The sequence below is a fragment of the Scyliorhinus canicula genome, chromosome 3 (assembly GCF_902713615.1).
Source record: "Scyliorhinus canicula chromosome 3, sScyCan1.1, whole genome shotgun sequence".
In the NCBI taxonomy this organism is placed as follows: domain Eukaryota; kingdom Metazoa; phylum Chordata; class Chondrichthyes; order Carcharhiniformes; family Scyliorhinidae; genus Scyliorhinus; species Scyliorhinus canicula.
The window spans coordinates 56,823,899-56,848,993 of record NC_052148.1 but is presented as its reverse complement, the minus strand read 5'-3'; the positions used below and the strand labels follow the sequence as shown (position 1 = coordinate 56,848,993).

Genomic DNA, 25,095 nt, shown 5'->3' with positions numbered 1-25,095 from the left:
CCCTGTACAAGCTGGTCATCTCCCCCTGTGGGCAGAGCCATGCAACGGCTCACAGACAGAGCCCACAAGGACACAATGATATATAGTGTGAATTAAGAATTATACATTCACCACATTCACCCCCTGTAAAAAAAATCAAGTCCGGTGGGGGTGACGGGTCTACAGATTGAGCCGGTCCGGTGTCCGAGTCGTCCGCTGGGATCAGCTGAGCACTGGGGTTGCAGCCGCTTCGGATGACTGTGTGCTGATGGGCGGTGTGGATCTGAGGGTGGACTCCAGGGGTAGTTAGTTCAGAGCTTCGTTCCTGACCGGTGCGATGGGCGAATGGGGGCGCAGGAAACCTGTAGGCATGGGGGTGCAGGGTGTGGGGGGTTCGGGTGTGGTGTAGTGTGAGGGGTACCTCGGCAGTGGTGGTGGTGGTGGTGGATCCTGCAGGCGCCAGGTCCCGGAGTGAAACGGTGCCCTGACGGCAGTCGGGATGTTCTATAAAGGCGTAGTGTGGGTTCGAGTGTAGCAGTAGTACCCTTTCTACTATTGGATCCGTTTTATGTGTCCGGACGTGCTTCCAGAGGAGAACCGAGCCCGGTGTCCTCAACCAAGATGGGAGCGAAGCCCCCGTGGTAGTGCCCCGAGGGAAAACAAATAGTCGTTCGTGAGGGGTCTGGTTAGTGGCAGTGCACAGGAGGGACCTAATTGCATGGAGCGCGTCGGGGAGGACCTCCTGCCAGTGGGAGGTCGGGAGATTCCTGGACCGTAGGGTCAGTAGGACGGTCTTCCAGACCGTCGCGTTCTCCCTCGCCACCTGCCCGTTACCCCTGGGGTTATAGCTTGTAGTCCTGCTCGAGGCGATGCCCTTGTCAAGCAGGTACTGACACAGCTCGTCGCTCATAATGGATGAACCCCTGTCGCTGTGTACGTAGCTGGGGAAGCCGAACAGGATGAAGACACTGTGCAGGGCTCTGATGATTGTATGGGAGGAGGTCATATCGGGGCATGGGATAGCAAACAGAAAACGGGAGAATTCGTCTATGACGTTGATGAAGTACACATTTCGATTGATCGAGGGGAGGGGCCCTTTGAAACCGATGCTCTGGCGTTCAAAGGGCCGGGAAGCCTTTACCAGGTGGGCCCTGTCTGGTCTATAGAAGTGCGGTTTGCACTCCGCGCAGATCGGGCAATCCCTGGTGATGGCTTTTACCTCCTCGGTGGAGAAAGGCAGATTTTGGGCTTTGATGTAGTGGGCGAGCCGGGTGACCCCCGGGTGGCAGGGGTCATTGTGTATAGCCTGTAATCGGTCGTCTTGTGCACTGGCGCATGTGCCGCGGGACAAGGCATCTGGGGGCTCGTTGAACTTCCCCGGCCGATATATTATATCATAATTATAGGTGGAGAGTTCGATCCTCCACCTCAAGATTTTATCGTTTTTAATTTTGCCCCGTTGCGAGTTGCGAACATGAAGGCAACCGATCTCTGGTCGGTGATGAGGGTAAACCTCCTACCTGTGAGGTAATGCCTCCAGTGCCGTACGGCTTCCACAATGGCTTGGGCTTCCTTTTCGACTGAGGAGTGTCGGAGTTCCGAAGCGGAGAGGGTTCGGGAGAAGAAAGCTACTGGTCTCCCTGCCTGATTCAGAGTGGCGGTGAGAGCGACCTCTGAGGCGTCGCGCTCCACCTGAAAGGGGACGGATTCATCCACCGCCCGCATGGCGGCTTTGGCGATGTCCTCCTTGATGCAGCTGAAGGCCTGGCGAGCCTCGGCTGACAGTGGGAAAAGTGTGATCTTAAATAGTGGGCGGGCTTTGTCTGCATACTGGGGGACCCACTGGGCGTAATAGGAGAAACATCCAAGGCACCTCTTGAGGGCCCTGGAACACTGAGGGAGAGGGAGTTGGAAGAGGGGGCGCATACGGCCGGGTCAAGCCCCAGGACTCCGTTGTCCATGACATAGCCGAGGATGGCTAGTCCAGTTGTATGTGAGATTGAGTTTCTGGGCGGTTTGGAGAAATCGGTGGAGGTTGGCGTCATGGTCCTGCTGGTCATGGCCGCAGATGGTGACGTTATCCAGATACGGAAACGTGGCCCGCAGCCCGTACTGGTCCACCATTCGGTCCATTGCTCGTTGAAACACCGAGACCCCATTCATGACGCCAAAGGAAACCCGGAGGAAATGGAAGAGGCGGCCATCTGCCTCGAAAGCCATGTAGTGGCGGTACTCCGGGCAGATTGGGAGCTGGTGGTATGCAGACTTCAGATCCACCGTGGAGAATATGCGGTACTGGCCGATCTGGTTGACCATGTCTGCAATTCGGGGGAGGGGTACGCATCGAGGTGCGTGAACCGGTTAATGGTTTGACTGTAATCAACCACCATCCGGAACTTTTCCCCGGTCTTGACGACCACCACCTGAGCTCTCCAGGGGCTATAACTGGCCTCTATGACTCCCTGACGTAGGAGCCGCTGGACTTCGGCTCTAATACCCTGTCCTGCAGGCTATACCGCCTGCTGCAAGTGGCTACGGGTTTCCAGTTAGAAGTGAGATTAGCAAAGAGTGGAGGGGGGTCGATTTTTAGAGTCGCTAAGCTGCATATAGTGAGAGGGGGTAGGGGTCCACCGAAGCCGAGTGTGAGGCTTCTAATCGAGCCTGGGTAGGTGGGAGCGCAGAGGTCTGGGAGTATGTACAGCTGGAAATTAGAGTAGCTGGCGCCCTGTATTGTTAATGTCGCAATGGTGCGCCCTTGTATTTGAACCGAGTGCGAACCAGAGGCGAGGGAGATAGTTTGCCGTGCAGGGAAGATCAGGAGCGAACAGCGTCTCACCAGGTTTGGATGCACGAAGCTCTCGGTGCTCCCGGAGTCGAAGAGGCACGGTGTCTTGTATCCGTTGACCTGAACGGACATCATCAAGCTCCCGAGGTGCTTTGGCCACGACTGGTCCAAAGTCACTGCGTTGAGTTGCGGGTAGTCGGTGGCTTGATCAGCATTGCTGGAGTGGCCCCGTGATGACTGTCCGCGGAGGTCGTAGTCGTCGAGATGAACATCGGGTGATGGCCAAGATGGCGGGCCCCATTGATCGCACGTGGCGGGCGATGAAGAAGATGGCGTCCAAGATGGCCACCCCGTGGATCGCACGTGGCGGGCGGTGAGGAAGAAAGCTCCCAAGATGGCGGCCCCCATGACTCGCACATGGCCAGCTGCGTGGGGGAGGATTGCCAAGATGACGGCCCCCATGAGTCGCACATGTCGGGTGGAGGCGGAGTCGGCAGACACGCTGCAACATTGCGGGGTCTGCGGGCCTGCGAGTTGTGGGAGCGATTGCTCTGGACAGCGGGAGAGTTAGAGGGTTTAGATTTAGACAGGCATACCTTAGCAACATGTCCTTTTCAACCGCAGCTGCTGCAGGTCGCGTTGCGGGCCGGACAGTGCTGCCGCCGGTGTTGGGGCTGACCGCAAAAATGGCACGCCGGCGCTCCATAGTGGATGGGTGGCCGCGCGGTGCAGGCCTGGGGCAGTCTCTGGTCGGGGATCCACAATGGGGTCGCGTGGTCTGCGGGGAACGAGTTCAAACTTTGAAACGCGACCTCCAGTGAGGTTGCTAGCGTTACAGTGTGCTCCAAGTTCTGGGCCCCTTTTTCGAGGAGACGCTGGCGCACGTAGTTAGACCGGACCCCTGCAACATACACATCATGGACAGAGAATTCCATATGCTGGGAGGCAGTTACAGCCTGAAAGTTACATTCCCGGGCAAGGGCTATTAGATTGCGCAGGTAGTCCTCCAGCGACTCTGCAGGGCGCTGGCGGCGGGTAGTGAAAATATGCCGCACGTAGACTTCATTTACAGGCCGCACGTATAGTCGATCGAGTATAGCGAGGGCCTCGGTATACAAGTCGCGTAGAGATGCGATGGCTCACCCGTGCGTGCAGTAGACTGAGTTTCTGCTTTCAGTAGTAGCGGAGGTAGTCGATACAGCCAGGTAGGCCTTGAAGCATCGAAGCCAGTGTAGAAAGATTTCCTTCGCTTCTGCAGCCTGCGGGTCGAGTTCTAGCCAATCAGGTTTGAGGGCTGGTTCCATGGTGGTTTTTTAAGTCTATTAAATTGATATGACCATCAATTCACTCGAGACACGAGAGGAAGTAAACTGTGGCTTTAATAGACTTACAACTGAGCCTGCCTGCGACCAGAAGAACTGAGGGCAGACTCACAAGACCGCAGCACTTTATACTTCCGGTAGTGTGAGGGGCCATGGGTGGAGCCCTGTACAATCTCCTCACTTCCCCTGTGGGCAGAGCCGCGCAACGGCTCACAGACAGAGCCCACAAGGACACAATGATATATAGTGTGAATTAAGCATTATACATTCACCACACCCTCCAATTAATAATAATAATCGCTTATTGTCACAAGTAGGCTTCAATGAAGTTACTGTGAAAAGCCCCTAGTCGCCATGTTCCGGCACTTGTTCGGGATGTCCGGCACTTGTTCGGGGAGGCTGGAACGGGAATTGAACCTGCGCTGCTCGTCCTGTTCTGCATTACAAGCCAGCTGTCTTAGCCCACTGTGCTAAACCAGTCCTTAAACCAGCCCCAACCAATTCTCTTACGATTGCATTTTGAAAACACCAACTGCCTAACATTTGGTGTTTGTTTACCGCAACATTTCTGCAGCTACTGATCTATTTTTCAAGATATTTTATTCCAAACATACACAATATCAGCAAAATACACAGTCCTACAGAGTGAACAGTTCGTACAATATTCTCCCTTTTAATCCCACACCTCAACCCCCCCCCCCCCCCCCCCCCCCCCCGAACAGCTCTTCAAATAAAGTCATATACAGCCTCCACCATACTTCAAAGGCTCTTCTGACCCCTTTAGAGTGAACTTAAACTTCTCCAGATGGAGAAAGTTGTGAAAATCCCCCAGCTCGGCCGCCAACCCAGGGGGCTTATCCAACCTCCCATTTTAAAGGATCCTCCTCCGGGTGATCAGAGACGCAAAGGCCATAGGATCACCCCCCTTCCCCTCCAGAGCTCTGGCTCCTTAGAAACCTTAGAAAAATGATTGCCAGCGTAGGGTCTGGCCTGACCTCAGCCTCTACTATCCTGGATAACGTCCCAAACATTGTCTTCTAAAACTCTAACTTCTCACAACCCCAAAACATGTGAACATGATTCACTGGCCCCGCCCACACTTCTCACACCCATGGGCCACCCCCGGAAGAACCCACTCATCCTTATCCGAGGCTTTTTTCTAAAATAAAGATTTTATTGAGGTATTTTTGGTATAGTAACAACAACAAAATAAACAATACACATGATTAACATAGTGCAAAAGCCATTTACCCAGGTCCCACCCTTATTGACCCCCTACTCCAATCTAAACTACTCCCCCCCCCCCCCCCCCCCCCCCCCCCCCCGGTCTGCTGATGATTAATTTTCCGCTAAGTAGTCGACAAGCGGTTGTCACCTCCATGTGAAACCCTAACAGTGACCCTCTCATGGCGAACTTTATTTTCTCCAAACAGAGAAAGCTAGCCATGTCCGATAGCCAGGTCTCCGACTTTGGGGGCTTTGAATCCCTCCATGCAAGAAGTATCCGCCTCCGGGCTACCAGGGAAGCAAAGGCCAGAACGTCTGCCTCTTTCTCCTCCTGGATTCCCGGGCCTTCCGACACCCCAAAAATCGCCATCTCTGGACTCCGCACCACCCTTGCCTTTAACACCGTGGACATGACGTCTGCAAACCCCTGCCAAAATCCCCTAAGCTTTTGACATGTCCAAAACATGTGGACATTGTTTTCCGGTCCTCCCGCACATTTTGCGCGCTGTCCTCCACCCCAAAGAATCTGCTCATCTGGGCCACAGTCATGTGAGCCCGATGGACAATGGTAAATTGTATCGTGCTTGCATGGTAGCATTGTGGATAGCACAATGGCTTCACAGCTCCAGGGTCCCAGGTTCGATTCCGGCTTGGGTCACTGTCTGTGTGGAGTCTGCACATCCTCCCCGTGTGTGCGTGGGTTTCCTCCGGGTGCTCCAGTTTCCTCCCACAGTCCAAAGCTATGCAGGTTAGGTGGATTGGCCATGATAAATTGCCCTTAGTATCCAAAATTGCCCTTAGTGTTGGGTGGGGTTACTGGGTTATTGGGATCGGGGGAGGTGTTGACCTTGGGTAGGGTGCTCTTTCCAAGAGCCGATGCAGACTCGATGGGCTGAATGGCCTCCTTCTGCACTGTAAATTCTATGATATCTATGCTCAGCCTATGTTGTAGACGTGTTGACTCTACTCGTCTGCCCAAAGACCATCCTCTATCTCACCTCCCAGCTCCTCCTCCCTCTTGCGCTTCAGCTCCTTGGTCTACGACTCCTCCGACCCCACAAGCTCCTTATAAATGTCCGAGACGCTCCGTTCCCCTACCCACACTCTGGAAACAACCATGTCCTGAATCCCCCTTAACGGTCGGAGGGGGAAGGTTGGCACCTGTTTACGAAGGAAGCCACGCACCTGCAGATACCTGAATTTGTTTCCGCTCGCCAACCCAAATCTTTTCTCCAATGCCCTCATACTCGGAAAGCTCCCCTCTATGAACATAACTCCCATCCTCTCAATCCTCGCTCTCCGCCATAACTGGAACCCCCCCCGTCCATCCTCCCCGGGAGAAAACAGTGATTATTACAGATTGGGGCCCTGACCGATGCTCCCTCTGCTCCCAAATGCTGCCTCCACTGGCCCCAAACTCTCAGGGCCTCCACCACCACTGGACTAGTAGAGTACCGCGCCGGCGGGAATGGCAGAGGCGCAGTTACCAACGCCCCGCAAACTGGTGCCCTCACATGAAGCCGCCTCCATACGCACCCATGCCGACCCCTTTCCCACCACCCACTTTCTGATCATGGCTATATTAGCCGCCCAGTAATAGTTCCTAAAATTTGGCAGAGCCAGTCTGCCCTCTCCCCGACTCTGCTCAAGCATTACCTTCCTTACTCGCGGGGTCTTTCCCGCCCAAACGAAGCCAGTGATCAAACTGTTGACACGTTTAAAAAAGGACCGCGGAATAAAAATGGGGAGACACTGAAATACAAATAGGAATCTTGGGAGGACCATCACCTTCACCATTTGCACCCTCCCAGCCAGAGACAACGGGAGCGTGTCTCATCTCCGAAAATCGTCTTTCATTTGGTCCACCAGGCTGGCCAGATTCAATTTATGCAGCCGGTCCCATTCCCGCGCCACTTGGATGCCTAGGTACCTAAAGCTTCCCTTTACTAAGCGAAATGTCAGCTCTCCCAGTCGCCTCTCCTGTCCCCTCGCCTGAACCACAAACACCTCACTCATTCCCATATTAAGCTTATACCACGAAAACCAGCCAAACTCCCCAAGAGTCCTCATGATTTCTTCCATCCCCTCTATTGGGTCCGAAACGTACAGAAGGTCATCCACATAGAGCAAAACCCTGTGCTCCACCCACCCCCGGACCAGTCCTCTCCAGCCCTTCGAGGCTCTCAGAGCAATTGCCAACGGCTCTATAGCCGGCGCAAACAACAGTGGTGAGAGAGGGCATCCCTGTCTCGTCCCCCGGTGCAGTCTAAAATAGTCCGATGTTGTCCTATTCATCCACAGGAGCCTGATACAGTAATCTGACCCAGCCAATAAAGCCCCGCCCGAATCTGAACCGTCCCAGTATTTCCCACAGATAATCCCATTCTACCCGATCAAAAGCCTTCTCTGCATCCATTGCGATCACTACCTCCACCTCCCTACCTTCCGGGGGCATCATGATCACATTTAACAGCTGATGGAACCATCAATTCACGAGACACGTGCTTTAAGATATGAACAGTGGTTTTAATCTACTTACTACAGAGCCAGCCTGTTACCCGTTGAACTCTCGATGAACTGCAGGCTGGCTCTGGACACGGTTATTTATACAGCAGTCAAGGGGGAGGAGTCGTGGGCGGAACCAAGGGTGGAGCCCTGTACAAACTCCTGAGCATTCCCAGAGCTACTCCCCTTAGTGGTCGGATAACGCTACTGCGCTTACAATGGTATTGGTAAATACAGTGTGAATTACTAAGTTACATTCACCACAACAGCCTTCTTACATTGGCCACCAACTGCCTACCCTTAAACCCCACCTGGTCTTCCCAATAACGTCCGGAACACAATCCACAATCCCGGAGGACAAGATTTTGGCCAGCAACTTGGCATCTACATTCAACAGGGAGATCGGCCTGTAGGACCCACACAGCTCCGGGTTCTTGTCCCGCTTAAGAATCAGCGAAATCGGTGCCTGTGACATCATCAAGGGCAACATCCCTCTTTCCCTTGCCTCATTGAACATCCTCAACAACACCGGCCCCAATATCCCCAAGAACGTTTTATAAAACTCCACGAGGTACCCATCCGGACCCAGGGCCTTACCCGCCTGCATGGCCTTCAAGCCCTCCACTATCTCCTCCAGCCCGATTGGGGCCCCCAGCTCTTCTACCCGCTTCCCGTCCACCTTTGGGAAATTCAGCCCCTCCAAGAAGTGCATCATCCCCTCCAGCCCCATAGGGGGTTCCAACCTGTACAGCCTACTGTAGAAATCCCTAAACGCCTTATTCACCCCTGGCTGAAACACCAACCAGGTTCCCATCTCCGTCCTTTACTTTCCCTACCTCCCTAGCTGCCTCCCTCTTCCCAAGCTGCTGTGCGAGCATTCTGCTGGCCTTCTCTCCATGTTCATAGATTGTCCCCCCACTCCCCGCCTTTCTCAGCTACTCCACTGCCCTCCCTGTGGTCAGCAAGCTAAACTCCGGCTGTAACCTCCGCCGTTCCCTTAAAAGCCACGATGTGGAGATGCCGGCGTTGGACTGGGGTGAGCACAGTAAGAAGTCTTACAATACCAGGTTAAAGTCCAACATGTTTGTTTCAAACACTAGCTTTGGGAGCACTGCTCCATCCTCAGTGATACACCTGAGGAAGGAGCAGTGCTCCGAAAGCTAGCGTTTGAAATAAACATGTTGGACTTTAACCTGGTGTTGTAAGACATCTTACCGTTCCCTTAAAAGCCCTGCCTCTGGGGTCTCCGCATACCTCCTATCTCCTTTACCAGTCGGTCCGTCTCTGCCATGTCCACCTTCTCCCTATGGGCCCGGATCGAGATCAGCTCCCCCTGACCACTGCCTTCACTGCTTCCCACACCACCGCTGCTGAAATTTCCCCTGTGTCGTTGACCTGCAGGTAGCTCTGAATACATTTCCTCAGCCGTGCACACACCCCTTCATCAGCCAAAAGTCCCACATCTAACCTCCAGTGCAGGCGCTGGTTACTGTCTTTACTAACCTGCAGGTCAACCCAGTGCGGAGCATGGTCTGAGATTGTAATCGCCGAGTATCCCGTGTCCACCACCCCAACCAGCAAGGCCCTGCTCAAAATAAAGACATCAATCCGGGAATACACTTTATTCACGTGTGAGTAGAAGGAGAACTCCTTCACCCTCGGCTGCCCAAATCTCCATGGATCCACCCCCTCCCATCAGCTCCATGAACCCTCTTAGTTCCTTTGCCATTGCTGGCACCCTGCCCGTTCTCGAGCTTGACCGGTCCAAGCCAGGATCCATACCTGTGTTGGAGTAACCTCCCATGACCCCCTCAAGCTTCCCACTGACCATAAAGTACCGACCTCCCACGTCTGAGACTATTCTACCCGATCGCAACCCCTCTAGTCTTTGAATCTAGTCCCGAGTGAAAGACCTGACTGACCCAGCCTATCCGCAATCTAATCTGGTCAGTTACTTTACGGTGCGTCTCCTGCAACATTACCACGTCCGCCTTCAGTCCCCTAAGATGCGCAAATACAACGTGCCCTTTTGACCGGCCCATTTAACCCTCGAACATTCCAGGTGATCAGCCTAGTTGGGGGGCTCATTGCACCCCCACTTTTTTAGTCCTGTCTCCAGCCCGTGCTCCGCGCCTCCACTGGACAATCCCCAGGCAGCCCCCGCACCCAAACTCCTCTCTGCCCCTCCGCCCAAGTCCCTCCCTCATCAGCAGAGCATTCACCCCCCCCTCCCCGAGTAACAACTCCCTGTAACCCAACCCCTCAAACATATGCGCACACCACACTGTGCTTCCGAGAGCTAGCTTGCCCAGCTAGTTTGGTGGCCCCCATCCTCGGCGCCAGTCTCCCACCTATTGTCCCCTCCCCACCCTCCCCCCACTCGACCTAGTCTCCCACCTATTGTCCCCTCCCACCCTCCCCCCACTCGACCTAGTCTCCCACCTATTGTCCCCTCCCCACCCTCCCCCCACTCGACCTAGTCTCCCACCTATTGTCCCCTCCCCACCCTCCCCCCACTCGACCTCGTCTCCCACCTATTGTTCCCTCCCCACCTTCCCCCGCTCATACAAACTCTAACATCAAACAATCCCCACACAATTGCCCAACAGAAAAGCACCAAGATCAAAACAAGCACACCTACACCCCCAAACAGTGCAAATGAAAACCTTAACTCACTCAGCTCTTGTAGCCACCTTAGGTGGCCACTTCCCGATTCCAAAATGGATGCCCGCAAAGAATGCAGGGAAAATTGGCCAGGCACAGGAAAACAAGCAGGTGCAAGGTTTCCTGTGTATTAAGACATGCAGAACACAGACAGAACCGAAACCAGTAGCCATCTACATACTAATGAGCAATCCCCAGAAACAATTAGAAACATGGAAGCAATCGGGACCAAACCAGTGGGAGCCAGGGCAAAGGAAGCCCAACCGACACGTAGGAACCGCTCCAGTATTGGAGAAATCGATTGAAATGATTGGGACATGGTCCAATTAATTGGACCAGGTCCGGGGTTCGCCCAAAAGGGCGCAAAACCCCTGGGGACTATAAATTAGAGTCCCCAAGTTCAGTTCTCTCTCTTGGCAGCTCTCAAAGAACTCTTGACCGTGACTCTCAACAAGGAGAGACCTGCCTAGCAGCTGCACCAACCAAGTAAGTCTCCAGTCAACGCATGCTACGAGATAGGCGCTCCTAGCTACTATTCCATACCAGCTTGAAACCTGCAGACTCAGAACCGGACAAAGGCCATTGTTTTTCTGACCTGGTGGGCCATTTGAAAGCTAAGTACAGGCCTTTAGTTATAATGATAGTCTAGTAAGTAGAGTTTTATGTATGAGTAGTGATTGACTGTGTATAATAAATGTGTTTTGGTTTGAAACTTACTAACTGGTGTATTGAGTTATTGATCAGCACTTGGCTTTGAACCTTGTGGTGGTATCAGAAAGATACCTGGCGACTCTAGAGCAAAGGATATTAAAACAGAGCAATTAAGTAAAAGCACACCGAGCAACACTCTACCGCTGGTCCCAAATCAATGCAAAAGGCATTACAAACAGCTTCCATGAAGCGCAAAACGAGAAACGTTTTACAAAAACAAAAAAACAGAAGAAAAAACAAGAACATGAATGTTGCAGCCAAGTTCAAAAGTTCTCAATCCATCACCAGCCCTTTATTTTTCGCAAAGTCCAACGCGTCCACAGGCGACTCAAAGTAGACGTGCTGATTCTCATGCGTGACCCAGAGAGAGGCTGGGTATAACTCCAAACTTCACCTTTTTCTTAAAAAGGATCGACCCGATCTGGTTGAAGCCTGCTCTCCTCCTGGCTACCTCTACACTCAGGTCCTGGTGAACCCGCAGGATGCTATTTTCCCATTTACAGCTTCGTGTCTGCTTGGCCCACTGTGGTATACGCTCCTTATCTGAGAACCTGGGGAATCTCACCACCATTGCCCTCAAGGGGGGGGGGGTCTCCCATTCGCGCCTTCCTCGCGAGTTCTCTGTGATCCATATCCATATCCAAGGGCCGGGAGAATGCCCCATCCACCAGCAGCTTCACAAACATGTCTGCGATGTATGCCCCAGCGTCCGATCCTTCGGACCCCTCCGGGAGCCCAGCGATTCTCATGTTCTGCCGGCGGGACCTATTTTCTCGGTCCTCCACCTTCTCCAGGAGCTTCTTCTGCTGGTCCCTCAGCATCCCCAGCTCCAGCTCCACCGCAGTCTGATGTTCCTCCTGCTCAGCCAGCGCCTTCTCCACCTTCAGGATCGCCCGAGCCTGGGCGTCCAATCTATCCTCCAACCGCTCAATAGACTCTTTTATCGGGTCCAAGCAGTCCCGTTTCTGCATAGCAAAGCCTTCCTGAATGACTTGCATCAGCTGCTCCGTTGACCGCTGGGTCGACAAGCCAGAGGTCCGAACCTCCGCCATGCTGTCTTCCATTGCAGCTGCAGCCCAAGCCTTATCGATCTTTTTGTTTCTGCCCTTACAAACACTTCTAGTCCTTCTCTCCATGCACCGAAGTGGGAATTCAGTAAACAATTGCCACTACCATCCGTTTTACAATTCAAGTCCGGTAGAAAAATGGAGGAAAGGTCCAAAAGTCTGACCAGAGCGGGAGCCACCAAATGTGCGACTTACTCCTTCATAGTCGCCACCGGAAGTCCACATCCGAGTCTTGTGCACCCTGTGCACCACCTTGAACTGAATCACTCATCCTCACGCAGGAGGAGGTTGAGTTCACCCACCGCATTGCCTCACAGCAGAGTCCACAACCTAATTCCCTCCCCAACTCCTCCTCCCACTTATGCTTTATCCTTAACACCAGTGCCTTGCCCTGCTCCCCCAACTACCCGTAAATGTCCTCAATCCTGCCTTACTCCAAAACATGAGGAAGCAGTAGTTGCTCCAATAACGTGTCCTCTGGTAGCTGGAGTAACGTCGGCCACTCCTTTCCCACGAATTCCCGTACCTGCATACACCTGAACTCATTCCCCTTGGGAATTCAAACAGCTACTGATTTATTAAACCACACTTTCACCTCCACCATTGATGACTGTTTCCCCAGTACAGTCTTCATCTTCAGTCTCTTATGTCCAAAGTGGCAGACAATTAGTTTCATCATCCACTGGCAGATCTGCCTGGACGATTTAAAACATTACCAGGTCCTGTTCTCATCTGCTTAAGCTGCACACTATTTCAAGCTCATCCTGGATTGCAAGGATAACTATCAGCTTATTTTCCATACTGCAAACCATCTTCTCCAACTCCTCTCCCCGTCCCCTCACTCTCACCTCCAACAAGAAGTCTGAAGGGCTCATGGACTTCTTTGACAATTAATAAGCTTGAGACAATTTGAATAGCTGGCTCTGCTACGTCCCTCACTTCCACTACCCCCACCAGCTAAAAATCATTGTATGCTGATTTCTGCCCGAGCCACAAACTTGTTTCTTTCTAACTTTCGGTTTTTCAATTTTTTCCAATAAAGGGGCAATTTAACACGGCCAATCCACTTGGCCTGCACATCTTTTGGGTTGTGGGGGTAACCCGGGACAGTGACCCGGGATCGAACCTGGGTCCTCGGTGCCATGAGACAGCAATGCTAACCACCGCGCCACTGTGCCGCCTGGGTCATTATTATATTTCTGCCTTGTTTCCTTCAATTATGTTATTCTTTTATAATTATCTCATAATTAAATGTCATGTTTTGAAATTTCAATAAGATATTTATAGAAGTTTGTAAATTTAATGGAAAACATTAACAAAAATAATATTACGAATACAAAGTTTGCCTAGCATGTCAACATTTAACTTATTGTTTAACATTGGCATCTGCAGTATGACGTTTTGGTAAATAACTACCTCAACTTTTCCAAATTGCTTAATATTTTGTGGTGTCTCGGCCAGGGGTGGGGGGCAGGGATTGGGGGGGGTTGCCATTCCGTAAGGCAGGGACTTACTTTAGATAGCTGGAGGTGCAGGTTGCTGGAGATTGGCCGGGGGGGGGGGGGGGGGGGGGGGGGGAGATTCGTAGGTACAACATTTCTAATTTGGTGGGAAGGGTGAAAGCTGATCTGGCAAGGTGGGATGGTCTCCCTCTGTCATTGGCGGGTCGGGTACAGGCGATTAAGTTGAATGTGCTGCCGCGATTCCGATTTATTTTTTAATGCCCGCCGATTTTCCTGCAAAAGGCATTTTTTAGAGAGATTGAAGGGATGATTACCTCGTTCATATGGGGAGGGAAGGTGGACAGAATTAAAAAGGTGCTATTACAGAGAGGAAGGAAGGCAGGAATTTGGGTCTTCCGAACCTGATGTATTAATACTGGGTGGCAAATGTGGGTCAGAAGGGTTGACTCCCAATGGGTCAGAATGGAGGAGAGTTTTGGTAGGGGGTCGGGATTGAAGGCATTAGTGACAAGCGCCACTCCAGATGGCCCCAGGGAGATACTCAGGGAGTCCGGCAGTAATAGGTTTGTTGAGAATTTGGAGGCAATTTCGACAGCACTTCAGGTTGGGGGCAGGGTCAAGGGAAATGCCGATTTGGGGGAACCATAGATTTGAGCCAGGGAAGTGGGATGGAAATTTTCAGATATGGGAGGAGAAAGGAATTAGGACACTAAAAGATTTGTTTCTTGGGGGTCGTTTTGCGGGATTGAAGGAGCTGGAAGCAAAGTGTGGGCTGGAGCAGGGGGAAATATTTAGATACATGCAGGTTCAAGACTTTGCCAGAAAGGAGATACAGAGCTTCCCAGCAGAGCCTGCATCCACATTCTGGAGGAGGTGTTGACGACAGGGGGACTGGAGAAAGGGGTACTTTTGGCTGTTTACGGGCCTTTTTTGGAGGAGGAGAAGTTGCTGCTAGATGGGATCAAGGCAAAGTGGAAGGAAGAGTTGGGAGAGGACGGGTTCTGGTGTGAGGTGCTCTGGAGGGTGAACGCCTCCACATCGTGTGCGAGGTTGGGGCTGACAGAGCTGAAGGTGGTGTATAGAGCGGACTTTACAAGGATGAGGATGAGCCGGCTCTTTGAGAAGGTAGAAGATGTATGTGAACGTTGCGGGGAGCCCCGCAAACCTTGTTCATATGTTTTGGTCCTGTCCAAAGCTGGAGGATAACTGGAAGGAGGTATTTAGGGTAATCTCTAAAGTGGTGCACGTGAAACTGGACCCGGACCCTCGGGAGGCCATATTCGGGGCGTCAGACCAGCTGGGGTTGGAAATGGGTGGGGAGGCAGATGTTGTGGCCTTTGCCTCATTGATTGCCCGAAGGCAGATCCTGTTAGGGTGGAAATCAGCCTCTCCACCCTGTACCCTGCCATGCGTGGGGGGGGGGGGGGGAGGCCTGCTGGAATTCTTGATGCTTGAAAAGGTCAACTTTGAACTGAGGGGAAGGATGGAGGAGTTCTACAATTCATGGGCGTTATTCATTACGCACTTTCGAGAAGTGGATCACATCGAACATTAGGGGGGTTTGGAGGCTGGGAGGGATGGCCGGGGGAGAAGGACTATATACGTGTTAATGGTGACGATGGGTGATTCCTGATTCCTCTTTGTCATTTGTTTATGTTACTGTGAACGGGGCACGGGGGCGCAGGGCCTCGCCAGAGAAGCGGGAATGCCCCACAAGACCAGACCGGCCCACACACAATCCTCTCCAGTGACCCTGACACCGCCACCATCATCCACGGCTCCTCCAAACGCAATCGCCTACCTTACGCAAAGGTGGCCCGACCAGCCGAGAGCAGCCGCCAATCCAGGAAGAGGGGAAAACGTGCAGACCCGAAGGTGAAATTTAAATTACGCGGCTTCAAAACTCCTCTCCCCAGCGTACTCCTGGCGAACATCCAAGCGATTGAGATCAAGCTAGATGCCTCAACGTTAGACTTACCTCCTAGAATGAAGTGAGGAACTACTGTGTGCTCTTCGTCACCGAGACATGGCTCACTCCAGCCACACCAGATTATGCCATCCAACCCGAAGGTTTTTCAATCCATTAAATGGATCACACGAAGGCCTCAGTCAAGTCAATAGGCGGGGGTGTTTGCCTCCTGATCAAAACCTCCTGGTGCTCGGATGTTGTGTCCCTAGTGTGCCATTTCTCCCCAGACCTAGAATACCTAACCGTGAAGTGTCACCTCTCCTACCTCCCATGTGAATTCACCTCTGTACTCATCACAGCAGCCTACATCTCACCCCAGGTGGAAGTGAAGAAAGCACTTTGTTTCATAGAATTTACAGTGCAGAAGGAGGCCATTTGTCCCATTGAGTCTGCACTGGCTCTTGGAAAGAGCACGCTTCCCAAGCCCACACTTCCACCCTATCCCTATAACCCAGTAAACCCACCCAACTCTAAGGGCAATTTTGGACATTAAGGGCAATTTATCATGGCCAATCCACCTAACCTGTACATCTTTGGACTGTGGGAGGAAACCGGAGCACCCAGAGGAAACCCACGCACACACGGGGAGAACGTGCAGACTCCGCACAGACAGTGACCCAAGCTGGGAATCGAACCTGGGACCCTGGAGCTGTGAAGCAATTGTGCTAACCACTACGCTACCGTGCTCCACTCCACTTGACAAACTATATTCCACCATCAACAACCAAGAAACAAATCACCCCAAAGCCCTGACAATCGTGGCTGGAGACTTCAACCAGGCCAACCTCAGGAACATCCTACCCAAACTCCATCAACATATCTTGTGCTCCACCAGAGGTGTAAACACCCTGGACCACTGCTACACGAGCATCAAAGGAGCGTACCGCTCCATTCCCTGACCTCACTTTTGCAAATCCGACCACAACTCGGTATTCCTACTTCCAGCTTACAAACAGCAACTCAAGCGTGCTGAGCCAGTCAAGAAAACTGTGTAGTGCTGGTCCGAGGAATCTGAGAACATCTGCCGTGACTGCTTGGAGACTGTGGACTGGTCCATATTCAAGGCCGCGGCAGCTAACCTGGATGAGTACGCAACCACCAACACAGACTTCATCAGCAAGTGTGTCGAGGACTGTGTACCAAAGAAGACAATACTGGTATTCCCCAATCGGAAACCCTGGCTCAACCAAAAGGTTCACTCCCTGAAGTTCCGGGCGGTGGCGTTCAAGTCTGACGACCTCGACCTATATAAGAAATCCAGGTACGACATACAGAAAGCCATCAGGGATGCAAAAAGACAATACTGCATCAAACTAGAGTCCCAGGCCAACAACACTAACTCACGACGACTATGGCAGGGCCGACACAAGATCACAGGCTATAAAGCAAAGTCTGGCGGAATATCTGGGGCTGGAGCATCCCTACCCGATGATCTGAACAAGTTCTATGCCCGCTTTGAGAAGTCAACCAATGTATCAGTGCCACCCGACCCAACAGCCCTGGGCACACCCATACCCACTATTACAGCCTCAGAGGTCAGATCTGCCCTCTTGAAAGTGAATCTGCGGAAAGCGACGGGCCCCAGCGGAGTCCCTGGGCGAGCACTCAGAGCCTGCGCAGACCAGTTGGCGAGTGTATTCGCAGATATCTTCACCACCTCACTCCTCCGCTCTGAGGTCGCCACCTCCTTCAAGAAGGCCACCATAATATCAGTACCAAAGAAGAACAAGGTAGCCTGTCTCAACGACTACCGACCGGTGGCCCTATCGTCTGATATCATGAAATGCTTTGAGTGGCTAGTCATGAGATGGATCACTGCCAGCCTCCTAGACGGTCTCGGTCCACTGCAGTTTGCCTATCACCGCAACCGGTCCACAACAGACACTATCTCACTGGCTCTGCAATCAACACTCGAACACCTCGACAACAAGAACACCCATGTAAGACTGCTGTTCAGACAACTCCGCCTTCAACACCATTATCCCAACAAGACTAATAACCAAACTCTGCAATCTTGTACTTGATCCCTCCCTGAGCAGCTGGATCCTCAACTTCCTCACCAACAGACAGTAATCTGTCAGGATAGACAACAACACCTCCTCCAAAATAGTCCTCAACACCGGGGTCCCACAAGGATGTGTGCTCAGTCCTCTACTGTACTCCCTATACACCCATGACTGTGTGTCAACTCAATCTATAAGTTTGTGGATGATAGGACTGTGATGGGCCGTATCTTAAACGACGAATCAGACTACAGGACGGAGATAAATCACTTGGTTGCATGGTATACCAAAAACAACTTCTCTCTAAATATTGGAAAGATCAAGGAACTGACCCTTATCCATTACCAATTATAATTGCTCCACCATAGGTGATTATGCCTTCAGTTACCTCTGCCCCAATCACTGCAATATCCTCCCTGTGCCCTGTCCCACCTCCCTCCCTTAAAACACTTATTAAAACCTACCTCTTTTACCAAGGTTTTGATTATCTGACCTCACATCTCCTTAAGTGTTGTCAGCGGCGTACATTGTTTCATGCTGCTTCTTTGAGGAACCTTGGCACACTTCATTACATTAAAGGCACTGTATAAAGCAACTGGTGTTGTTTCCACAAGAATAAAGAAAAACAGGGGGGAAAAAATGAGTGTGCGTTTTAATTAATGTAAGAAAAAGTGAAAGATGTTGCAGTTTTCCTGACTTAATTCGCCATTTTCTTGGTAATTACTACCTCCTCTGGTTCCAAACCTCAGCCGACAATTTTCTTTCTCCCAGAAACCAGCTGAAACCAGCTGCCTTAAATTTGCAAACAGGGGCCATTTGTTACCTGGTAACAACACCTGACACCACCTTTTTTTTGTGCCAAGACCTCAGATAAAACTGGGATAAGGTAACATCATAAAAGAAAACAAAAGAACAGCAATTGAATATTTCTATCAAATCTCAGCCCTCTTTCTCATCCGGCATGGTATAATTACTACTTTACTGAGCAGTTTAGCCTCAGGCTACCTGCCTTCAGATATTCAGAAGGCTCCACCTTTTTTTTTTGAAAGATCACAACTTAACTTCTGCACTTTTAACAGTCAAGAAACTTAACTTCTTTTTTTAAAGATTTACATTCTTAAAACATTTACCACTATTGACGTGTAACAAAGTACCCTAATTAATTTCCAGTGTAACCCGAGAACACACAAATGAAGCTTCAGTAATGGAGTACAGTATAAACAAAGTGGTTGATGTTTCTGACGGTACCTGGGGGTCATGTGATTTCAGTTCCATCCCAGCCTTAAAGGAGTAGGAAGTGTTGTTGCTTCTGTTTTCTTGGCCAACGAGATGTCATAAAGCTTTGCAATTGCAGTGGGGGAAGAGAGAGAGAGAGAGAGAGAGAGCACAGAAAGTTGAAGAACTTGTTTGGCAAGTTACTTGTATCAGAAGAGGCGATTACACTGAAAGCAAATCTTTCAGGTGAAGCTCCCAAACTGAGGGAGGGCATATTTAACTTGGTTAGGGACTCTGGTAAGACCCTTTCATTGACGGATTTTAAAAAACATAAAAGGTTACTTTGATCGGTTGTTCGAGGGTAATGAGTAAACGTGTGAATTTGTAAGAAAGATTGAAGCAAAATGCGTTGTTTACGTGCCCGACTTTAGTACCTGAACGGCTAAGTTTCATTTGACAAATTACGAGTTCTAGAAACTAACTATTTACTGTGTCTGGACTACATTCCGCTTCAAAAGCGTTAAAATAAACACGTGTCGGCAAGGTCTGACAAGAATATCTGCGGTTTGAGAGTTATATATTTTTTAGTCATTGGTTTCTGTCACTGGATCGTGCTTTAAGGTAATTTTAAAATGATTAACTAATGAAGAGGTTACCTGCTTGCAGATTGTCTGAGAATGCAGGGGTTTGAATGGCCTGTTATGAAGTAAGACCTCGCACATTTTGTGAGGTGTTCGACTGCTCGTTTTTATTTGTGCTTTGTAAGTTTACCAATTTGATTCTGTACAGACAGTACACTTGTGGATTTGAATGTGGGAGAGTTACTCTGTGTTGCTATCCTGTTTTTAACTTTAGTCCAAATAACAGGGCAGCATGGTAGCATTGTGGTTCGCATAATTGTTTCACAGCTCCAGGATCCCAGGTTCGATTCCCAGCTTGGGTCACTGTCTGTGTGGAGTCTGCATGTTCTCCCCGTGTCTGCGTGGGTTTCCTCCGGGTGCTCCGGTTTCCTCCCACAGTCCAAAGATGTGCAGGTTAGGTGGATTGGCCATGATAAATTGCCCTTAGTGTTGGGTGGGGGTTACTGGGTTATGGGGATAGGGTGGAGGTGCTCTTTCCAAGAGCCGGTGAAGACTCGATGGGCCGAGTGGCCTCCTTCTGCACTGTAAATCCTCTGATTAACAGCTAGCCTCTACTGACACTTTTCCACAGTTCGAATGTGCCGTGCACTACAACTTGACAGTATTGTAATGTTTTTCCTTTCTGAAGGATTATTTTGGTTCCAATTTCGTCCAACTCCATGATCACGTTCTCGCTCAACTAATTTCGACCCACATGTTCTGGGAGTTTATTTGTTTTGCACACTGACTGCCAATTAACACATCCTGAAATAATAACACATGTTGGGGACTGCCAGGTCCTAGACGACCTTTGGGACCTGGCTGGTGGTGATTTAACCTGAGAATCACCACATCTTGGGCGAGGGGCAAGGTTGAGAAGGTGGGGTCTACCATGAATAACCTCAGCCTGTATGGGAATGCTTTTTGGCATCACTCCACATCATGAACCAGTGGGTCCAGCTAACCGATCCCCACCACCGACCCCAAATCTATCAAAACTATTTTAAAAGTGAATACATTTTTGCAATTTTTTGCTAATTAATGGGTAATTTAACATGGGCAATCCACCTACCCTGCATATCTTTGGGTGGTGGGGGCGATACCTACGCAGACACTGGGAGATAGTGATCCGGGGTCGGGATCGAACCTGGATCCTCGGCGCCGTGAGGCAACAGTGCAAATCACTGCGTCACTGTGCCGCCCTATCAAAAGTTGATACATGAAGGCTGAATGAGCTGCTGTAGGTCACTGAAGTACACAAAGATAGAGGATGATGGGAAGGGAAAATGCTTTTGTTTCAGATTCCAGCATCCGCAGTAATTTGCTTTTATAGAGGGTGATGGGTATGTGAGTATGGGCATGATTTGAGCAGTTAAGTTTAGAAAGTTGGACGTTGTTAAGTTCTACAAGATGCTATGTATGATGTTGAAACGATTGTTAAATTCCTTAGCAAATCTTTGGAAGCTGGCTGTCTGTGTCTAAGGGCAGTATAAGATTTGGCTAAAATGGATTCCTGGGTGAACTGAGGGCAAAGTGTCAGGATCTAGGAAAAAAGCAAATTACTGCAGATGCTGGAATCTGAAACCAAAAAGAAAATGCTGGAAAATCTCAGCAAGTCTGGCAGCATCTGTAGGGAGAGAAAAGAGCTAACGTTTCGAGTCGAATGACTCTTTGTTAAAGATCTAGGAGAAACCTGTTAAGAGAGGCATTTAATCCATTGGGCCAAGTAAACGGTGCAATGGAAGTCCAACAGAGAAGAATCAGGGGGATGATTTGGATGACCCTGCCAATCATCATAGAGGGGTCAAATAAAATTGTTTTTGAGGTTCACAGCAACAGCATGTCAATACACAAACTGAAGTTGGGCATTGTCGTTACTGCCACTCCAGTGGTGCCAGCTGTTTTGAGCATAATACCCTCCTCCATCCCTGAAACCTCTAATTTCAAGTCCATGTTGTTTGTCATTTTCCCTCTTGCATTGACTTCTATTCTCTCCCTTAGCTCTGCGTATAATCTCAGTAAAAAATTATCTCTGTTGGCCTCTTGCTTGGGCCTCTTGTCTCCGTATTCCCCAGGACAAAGAGCCACAAACATTCAATCCCTTTACCACTGGCAAACAGTGGCAGGCGTGTGTACCACCTGAAAGATGCACTGCAGTAACTCATCAAGGATTCTTAGGCAGCACCTTCCAAACCCATTACCACCTAGAAGACGAGAGCAGCAGATACCTGGGAAGATCACCACATGGAGGATCCCCTTCAAGTCACTCGCCACCCTGACTTTGAAATATATCACCGTTCCTTCATTGTCGCTGGGTCAAAATCCTGGAAAACTCTCCCTAACAGCACAATGGGTGTCTTTGCCCCTCCGGGACTACAGTGGTTCAAGAAGGTAACTCATCATCACCTTCTGAAGGGAGGGGCTGGTTTAGCACACAGGGCTAAATAGCTGGCTTTTAAAGGAGACTAAGGTGGGCCAGCAGCACAGTTCAATTCCTGTACCAGCCTCCCTGAACAGGCGCCGGAATGTGGCGACCTGGGGCTTTTCAGAGTAACTTCATTTGAAGCCAACTTGTGACAATTAAGCGATTTTCATTTCATTTCATTTCATAACGAGGGATGGGCAATCATTAACTGACAGGGAAGCACGGTGGCATAGTGGTAAGACAATTGCTTCACATCTCCAGGGTCCCAGGTTCGATTCCCGGCTTTGGTCACTGTCTGTGCGTAGTCTGAACGTTCTCCCCCTGTGCGCGTGGGTTTCCTCCGGGTGCTCCGGTTTCCATTGGGAAACCAAAGATGTGCAGGTTAGGTGGATTGGACCATCCACTGGCTTCCCTGAAGGTGAGAGCCTTGGCCATGCTAAATTGCCCTTAGTGTTGGGTGGGGTTACTGGGTTATGGGGATAGGGTGGGGGTGTGGGCTTGGGCAGGGTGCTCTTTCCAAGAGCCGGTGCAGACTCGATGGGCCGAATGGCCTCCTTCTGCACTGTAAATTCTATATAAAGAATGGTAGGCCTGCACATTTATTGATTGGCTGCAAACTTTGTGCTGGTATTGGGAACATTAATCCAATGCCAATTTGATGACTGATGTATGTTTTATGTGAGAATTGTGTCTAACTTGAAGGATGACGTTGTGAGTGTTGGTTCCATGAATGCAGGCAGCAGACGTCATGAGAGGGCTTGGTGCTCGCTTGAATATTTAACCTTTTTATCCAGAAGCAGCTTCAAAAATGTTTTCTGCCTGTCAACAAATTGAGCAGAACCGCCCTTCTAAGCAGGTCAGCAAAATGCATTTTGTACTCCCCTTATTTGTATAAAATGTATCTGGCTTTTCGTAGCTGGCAATTGTGGCTTGGAAGGAAAACCTCATGCAATCTTGAGCCCATGCTGCTGCTTACCAGTTTTCTATATGTATTGTGCATTTTCCATAAATCTTGAAGTACTAATTCTAGATGGGTAAATAGTAAAAAAAACACAAGGCCTTGAAAATGCGAGTGTTAGTTCAGCCCGATATTCTCCGTGGGTGTTTCTTTCAAAACATGTGGGTGAAGTAAGATTATAAAAGCCTTTAAGATTCTGCACTATAAACTGAAGGAACGCTGATTTCTGAACGGTGGAATCAATATTTGTAAGTAGTCAAAAATCACCTTGTCTGTGATCTAGATAATCTGAGGTGGCATCTTGGGATTGAGGTTGAATTGCGTGCCCTCGGTTTCAAGGGGCTCTGCGGTGACTGATAACTGAAATATACGATTTGCAGACTGCAACATGGGTGGTGAGTCTGTGGAACTCTTTTTGCCGCAGAAAGCTGTAGAGGCCAAATCAGAGTGTCTTTAAGACAGAGATAGATAGGTTTTTGTTTAATAAGGGGATCAAGGGTTATGGGGAGAAGGCAGGAGAATGGGGATGAGAAAATATCAATATTAATTGAATGGCGGAGCAGACTTGATGGGCTGAGTGGCTAATTCTGCTCCTATGTCTTACGGTCGTGTTGGAGGTGGGCTGGGAAGTATAGATTGTGTGCTCTCTCCAATCTGTCAATTGGACCTCAATTTAACCTCTGCATGATTCCCAATGATGTTTCTCAATGTGTTCACTTACCTTCTCGAATGAACAATCTCCATTTTGATCAGTGTAAAGCCACGGACTGCCATAAATTATCTGGGATATTTGACCTTTATCCTAAAGAATTTGTGTTTTCCTTCTGGGTGTCTCCTGCCATGACTGAGTTATGAGTAGAGCAGTTGCTCTGGGAGCCTGGTGTCAGGAATACATTTGACTTGTTTTGACTGGCAAACCTGGTTCTTGATAATAGAGATAGTCACCACACAAGATGGTAGGATCAAGAGGGTGGCCATAAATATGGTATTGACAACCCTTTTTGAAGAGTTCAACCATCTTGGCAAGACATGGCCTCTTTTTGAGCATATGTTGGAAGTGTCTAATAACTTGTTCTGTCAAAGCGATCAATTCTAATTTTCTTTTGCAAAAATATATTTATTCATAAAATATCTAAAAACATTTCAAAATGGCCATCACGGGTGCAATTACATTGAAGTTTTCCTCATAGACTGCCCTTGACATCAAGGCAGCGTTTGACCAAGTATGGCATCCAGGAGCTCTAGCTAAACTGGAGTCAGTGGGAATCGGGGGGTAATTCTCCGCTGGTTGTGAGTCATACCTGGCACAAAGGAAGATGGTTGTGATGGTTGGAGGTCAATCATCTTGGCTCCTGGACATCACTGCAGGAGTTCCTCGGGGTAGTGTCCTAGGCCCAACCATCTTCAACTGCTCCATCAAGGGCATTTGTGGGCAGCACGGTAGCATGGTGGTTAGCATAAATGCTTCACAGCTCCAGGGTCCCAGGTTCGGTTCCTGGCTGGGTCACTGTCTGTGCGGAGTCTGCATGTCCTCCCCGTGTGTGCGTGGGTTTCCTCCGGGTGCTCCGGTTTCCTCCCACAGTCCAAAGATGTGCGGGTTAGGTGGATTGGCCATGCTAAATTGCCCGTAGTGTCCTAAAAAGTAAGGTTAGGGGGGTTGTTGGGTTACGGGTATAGGGTGGATACGTGGGTTTGAGTAGGGTGATCATTGCTCGGCACAACATAGAGGGCCGAAGGGCCTGTTCTGTGCTGTACTGTTCTATGTTCAATGAGCTGCCTTCCATCATAAGGTCAGAAGTGGGGATGTTTGAGGAACATGTTCAGCACCATTCGTGACTCCTCAGATAATGAAGCAGTTTGTGTCCAATGCAGCAAGACCTAGACAATATCCAGGCTTGGGCTATCAAGTGGCAAGTATATTTCTGCCACTCGAGTGTCAGACAATGACTATCTCATACAAGAGAGGATCTAACCATCGCCCCCTAACATTAAATGGCATTACCATCGCTGAATCCCCCACAATCAACATCCTGGGGGTTACAATTGAACAGAAACTGAACTGGACGAGCCACGTTAGTACTGTGGCTACCAGGGCAGGTAAAGGCTAGGAATCCTACGGCAAATGACTCGCCTACTGACTCCCCAAAGCCAGTCAACCATTTACAAGGCACAAGTCCGGTGT

The 25,095-nt window shown here is 50.1% G+C and overlaps 1 protein-coding gene across 1 annotated transcript in view; it reads left to right on the top strand.

Moving 5' to 3' along the window:
* The first annotated feature begins 19,002 nt into the window (after positions 1 to 19,002).
* The window catches only part of atp8b1 (ATPase phospholipid transporting 8B1), a 213,364-nt gene continuing 207,271 nt past the window's right edge, over positions 19,003 to 25,095 (top strand). The window contains exon 1 of the mRNA XM_038790574.1: positions 19,003 to 19,207. The gene's annotated coding sequence lies outside the window, so the exon portion shown is untranslated. The remainder of the gene's footprint in view (positions 19,208 to 25,095) is intronic.